Raw genomic sequence first — 6146 nt, 5'->3', positions numbered from 1 at the left:
GCTGGAGCAGAGCGAGAAGAAGGTGGATGGCATGAAATTGGGTTATGGTGCTAGCCAGGTACTTTGGTCAGGGCCATGGCCTGTGATCAAGCCAGGTGTACATTTGAGTGGACAGTCTTGACAATGAAATAATTGGAGATGTAGAGAAAAATTGGAGTTTGGGCAGGTGTCTGTACTGGATCATCAGGAAAGGGAGGGGCAGCAAGAGAGAACTTAGTCAGAGGGCAGGATCAAGAAAAAGGGGTTCCTCCCTTAGACCGGCAGTCCGAGAAGAGGTCATGAGGAGGAGAACGCATTTCTTTGGTAAACTGGACAGGCAAATGCGATCTGCTGGCCAAAATAAGGCCAGAGAATCAGAAGAGGGAGAAGAGGAAAGGCAGGAGCAAAGCCAGGTCCTTAGGCAATGAGGAAATGAAATCCCAGTAGGGCAAAGCCCCCTTCAGAGCGAGGCCTGCCACACTCAGGCACTGGGCAACTCTGACCCACAGTGGTTCACTGCAGCCTGAAAAGGGTCCATCTCTTCAGGGACTGAGGTTTCCCGGTGGGTGGCTGGGTTTCTTCGGTGCGTAAGTTCATTACTGTGGCATTCCTCTCCTCTTGCTTCTTATCTCTGCCTGCCTTATCTCAGCTGATCATCTGAGCCAAGGTTTCCACAGCAGAAAATATCACACACACATACACACACAAACACACACACAAACACACACACAAACTGAAAAGCTGAGACATTAGAAATTGCTCATATCTCAAACCACTAACTGCTCTTCCAGAAACTTCTGGAAAATAGGAGCAAAATTTTGAGGAAGGCTGGATTTCATGAAAAAATTGAAGTGTCTGAACTCTCTTACTTCCACTGCATACACACTTCTTAATGAGATGTGCCAAGTTGGGAAAACAAAAGCCTTCATTATCTTTGTATCAAAGACATCCAGAGCTGTGCAAAGAATAACAAATGTGAGCAAATAAATGAAAGATTCTAGGAAAAAAATAAATGAAACAAATGAGTGTGTTTTGGGAGAAAGAAGGAAATAGACTTATCAGTGGATTAAAATTTGAAAACAGTAAGAGAAGGTAAACACTTAATTTGTGAGAATGGACTTAAGAAAAACAATGATATTAATTGGAAATTGAATGTCAGGGAAAATGTGTTGGCAGCATGGACTAATTGGATTGTAGAAGCTAATCTCCCAAGGGAAGGGGTGGACGCTCATCTCGCATATGAGAGGCGAAACTCTCCCTGGCAGGAGTTAGGATAAAATGACCTAATAGGTCTTTTCCAGCTCTGATTTCTATCACTTGGCAAGACAAAACCAAGTCAGGAGTTACACAATTAAGCATCCCTGCTGAAAAAATAAACACAGAACTATCAAATAATGCAGATGCTCACCCCCCGCCCCCTTTAAAAAAAAAAAAAAAAAAGGCAAGAGAGACGACCACACCACCAATAAAGCTATAGGATCCAGCCCAGAACAATTCTTGACATGGACCAGAGCTAAATAGATGCTTTCTTTCCTCCAGTTTTCTTAATCCTCAAATCTGAATGGAGGGGGTGGCAGGTTTTCAGGGGTGCTGGAAGGCAGGGGCTTTGCATAATCTCCCCCTGAAGGTTTGCTCTGTTTGGAAGAGGTTATCCTTTGAAGATCACTGGATGGGATCCAGCAAGCTTTCTTCTGCTCTCACAATCTTTTGCCCACTTTCCTTCACCCCTTCCTCTTGGCTCTACCCATCTCTGGGAAAGTGGGGGAAATGACAACAAAATTGAGATCCTTTCTTGGAGAATTGTGAGTGGCGTATTATATCCTAATAGCCCGTTGGCAAATTCAAGCCCTATTCAAAGAAAATCCACTTTGAAAACTGAGTCTGCAGAAATGTGGACATTCCTGGGAAAATACGTTTTCTCCTCTTTCTTGTTTTCTTCTTTTATCTGAGGGCTTAACTTTGCTGGTTTCATTATTTGATTCAGTGTTTCCGTTACTCTGTGTTTCAGAAATAGCCACCAGTGTAGACGGTGCAGACTATATTGTACAGAAAATGCCTGTGACTGTTTTGACTGGCACAAGACTATCCCCTAGGCAAACTGGCAAAATTAGGAGAAAAATAGCTTATGGGTTTGTAGTTTGAGAACCAGCCGCAGTGAGTACCAACCCCAGTTCTGAGTCTTTTCTTCCTCTCATCCTTGCCTTTATAAATGCCTATTTTGGGATTTTATCTCTGAATCATTGAAGTTAGGCAATGCGAGAAACCTGGCATGGATAGGTCTTTGTGTTTTCTCAAGAGACTGTAACAGCTGCAAACTTTTGGATAAATAATGTTCATTTTCTAGCCATGAATGGACTGTTTTTAAGCCCATGGAGTCCAGGGTAATTATGTTTTAAAGGCTACCTCTATTTGGCCAGCTTCTGTTATCCTCTCTAGCTCTGCCCAGCTCCTTAGTGGACTTCAAAGAGGGACACAACTAGATTAAAAACGGCTTCAGGGCACTCACAAACCCAAGGGCAGGGTTTGCACAGATATTGAGAAGCCAGTGGAAGGTCCAGTGCATCAAACATCTGGCTTTTCTTCTTCCATATCCTTCGTCTGGAGGGTGGGGGGTATTTCTCACATTTTCCACAATTGGTGTGCATGATTTAATTTACTCATTTTCACTCAACAAGTATTCTTGAGCAGCTACGTGCACCGGGTAGGCTGGACCTCACAACACCGTAGAAATACCACGGTGAAATAAAACCAAAAATAAGACCTTATATTTTGGAAAGAGGAATAAAAATGAATTTAACAATAACACTTAAAAGTATAAAAAGCAAGCTTATCATGAAAGGAAGAAGAAAGGGAAGAAGGGAGAGAAGGAGGCAGGGAGAATAGTCTCTTAAATCATTTAGTTCTTAGTACAAAAGACTCAAAATATTGAAACTTAAGGTTTTGATTTTTTTACAAAAACTGAACCTGCATCTGTGTATTTCAACTACTGGCTAATCCACATAAACCAAACATTTTCTCTGGAATAATCTCATGGCCATGATTACTTTTGGGTTTCCCCAATACATGCTTCTCAGTGCATGATATCTTTTGTTTTGTTTTTTTTAAATGAATAGTGTTTGTTATCATTATAAACGGAAGACTGGAAAATGCTAACTAGTTTATGGAATCTTTACCATTAGTATTGCTGATTATGTTTGATGTCAGTCCATCTCTACCTAACAACTGCATATACTCTAAGGAAGAAAACCTATCCGTGTGAAATAGGCATGATGATATTCTTGAACGTTATAGTTTAAAGGAAAAAATCCGTTAATCATGAAAGACTTTTTTCAAACGAGGAAGCTGTTCAGTCTGACAGTCTTCTGTGTGTATCATTTTAGAGCCCAAATGGCAGAAGCATGTATATATGACCTAGTGCCTGAGTTTATCATGAATGAATTGGGTCACCGTATTTGAGTGCAATATTCAAAATAAATTTAGAAATCATGAATGAAATTAATTTTGAGTTCTTCACTTTGAGCGTATTTTCATGTCACTCTACAAAAATATGCAAGTGAGAGGTAGCAAGTTTTAAGAATATTTTAAGAGTCCAATGTGGCAGAAATACTGAGACAAATTAAGAATACCATCCTTGGGGTGCCTGGGTGGCTCAGTTGGTTGACTGTCCGACTTCGGCTCAGGTCATGATCACACAGTTCATGAGTTCGAGCCCCGTGTCAGGCTCTGTGCTGACAGCTCAGAGCCTGGAGCCTGCTTCAGATTCTATGTCTCCCTCTCTCTCTGCCCCTCCCCCCACTCACACTCGCACGTGCTCTCTCTCTCTCTGTCTGAAAAATAAATAAGCATTAAAAAAAATTTTTTAAAGATATCCTTACGTTGACATCTTTACAGCAATTTGGAGAAACACTTAAAACTGGCATATGAATATTTTAAGGAGTTCTCAGTTATGTCATTTATTGAACTGTTATATTCAACAGTTCAAGGAAGATTTAATAAAACTCAGTTTCACTAGGCCATCAACATAGGGACATTTTCTTTAAGCGCTTTTTCTTTTCCAGAAATATATAGCCATTACAGTTCGACATAAGGATTTTTTTTTTAATTTTTAAGTGTTTATTTTTGAGGGAGAGAGAGTGAGCACGAGTTGGGGAGGGGCAGAGACAGAGACAGAGACACAGAATCCGAAGCAGGCTCCAGGCTCAGAGCTGTCAGCACAGAGCCCGATGCGGGGCTTGAACTCACGAACCACGAGATCATGATCTGGGCCACCCAGATGCCCCTACATAAGAGTATTTTGATAGATGTTATTTTGTGAATTCCACTCTAAGACACAAGCATAAAATATTGTTTTTTCTCTTTTCTTTCTTCTTTTTTTTTAACTACAGTAGGTAAAATGTAAGCTACAAAACATTATAGTTTGATTCTGTGCCTTCAGAAAATATATTTATCATTTATTAGTCAGACTCTACTTCATGACTCACTTCTCAAAGTCCTGAGAACTGAAAAGAGAAAGAAATAGCATATACTGCATATTTGTAAAGCTCAAAATCCATCCTGCTCATAACATTAAATGTGTTTGCCTGTAAGTCTTAGCAAGTAGGTCAATACTTACTCTCTTTAAGAATAACCCATAAAACATAACTTTTGATGTTTAATTTGAAATATATATATATAATATATATATAATATAATATATATTATATATATATATTAAATATATATAATATATATATTATTATATAATATATATATTATATATATATATTAAATATATATAATATATATATTATTATATAATATATATATAATATATATAGCAAGCTAGTGATTAACTTATTACCATCTTAACCACTCATTTCGAGGTGTTGCTGAGCAAATTACTCTGAGGTATTTTGACCAAATTCCTCAGTTAAGTTATCTGCTTCTATTTTGCACAGATTGAAGGAATTAAATAAAATGCATAGAAAGAGATTACTTGAGGGAAAATTGGAAAGAGGCCGTTCTATCCTTTATCTGACATTTGTACAAAATAAGAGTAAGAATATCTAGATTTGTTCATTGTTGGCTAAGAGGGAGTTTAATGACCCTGCAGGAACCATAGTGCAACATTTTCACTCCATCACACATTTTCGTACAACCTTGGTCCCTGTGGCTGTGTCTGTGTCGGTATCTAATCTAGGTGCCATCTCTGAAGCAAAGCCTCTCCCAAGGATGCCATCCCCTTGCTCCACTGTCAGCCCTGTCGGGCTGGTAACTCTCCTGACAGAGTCCGGAGTCTTCATTTTCCAAGGGGAGTTTTCAGTGAACCGTAATCTATCTTTTCATTGGCTAAGCCTGTAAACCTTGGTGGGCCGGGTGGGTCCAAAGAGAAAAGAGGATGTTTTCTTTTTCCACTGTTTAAACCTCTTGTGAGTAATTCCCCACAGCTGTACATAAACACCCCTTTTCTGAGTGGGGGGAAAGAGGTCTCAGAACAGAACAGCTCTCTCTGTTTATCAAATTAAAACAAATCATGGCAACAGCTCCTTGCTTTAACCAAAAGGGAGCCTCCTCGCCCCGATTCGTTTTGTAGGGGGCTTAATTGTACTCTGGGGCTTCAGGCTAGACTTTTTCTGAGTTCTCTTTTAAAGAGGAAAAGGGATGAAGAGAAGAAAACAAGTTTTAAGTTGCTCCGTGTAAACAAACTGGGATTCTTTTGCAGCGATTATGAGATTGTTCAACAATTAAATAGCTACAATTATAACCCCAAACAATGTTTGACTGGGCTGGCTGCCTAATCAGTGAAGTTGTATTTTCACAGCAGACTAAGCATATTATTGTTAAAATAAATGTTATTGGAAAAACAGCTCTAGAGAATACATTTCTGCCTACAGAGAATTGGTGGTTATTCTCAAAGATGCCAAGAAATTCCGTGCTTACCATAAAGAGGGTATAAAATAACACCTGTTGCACTGAATAGAAAACATTTAGGTTTGTTTACAGATAAGCTCTTCCTGTTAGCAGTTTTACAGCCTCACGACTTAGAGTTATCTAGTTTTTAAATCCATTTGTTCTTCTAGTTCAATGTGGTTAAAACAAAGGCAAAATGATTTTATAAGGCCATGCATTAGTAGGAAACTGTAAAGTCACAGATTTTTCTGCATAACCTCATTACAGTCCTTATGGTG

The sequence above is a fragment of the Panthera onca genome, chromosome F2 (genome assembly GCF_046562875.1).
Source record: "Panthera onca isolate mPanOnc1 chromosome F2, mPanOnc1 haplotype 2, whole genome shotgun sequence".
Lineage (NCBI taxonomy): Eukaryota > Metazoa > Chordata > Mammalia > Carnivora > Felidae > Panthera > Panthera onca.
This window is presented reverse-complemented; position numbering follows the sequence as displayed.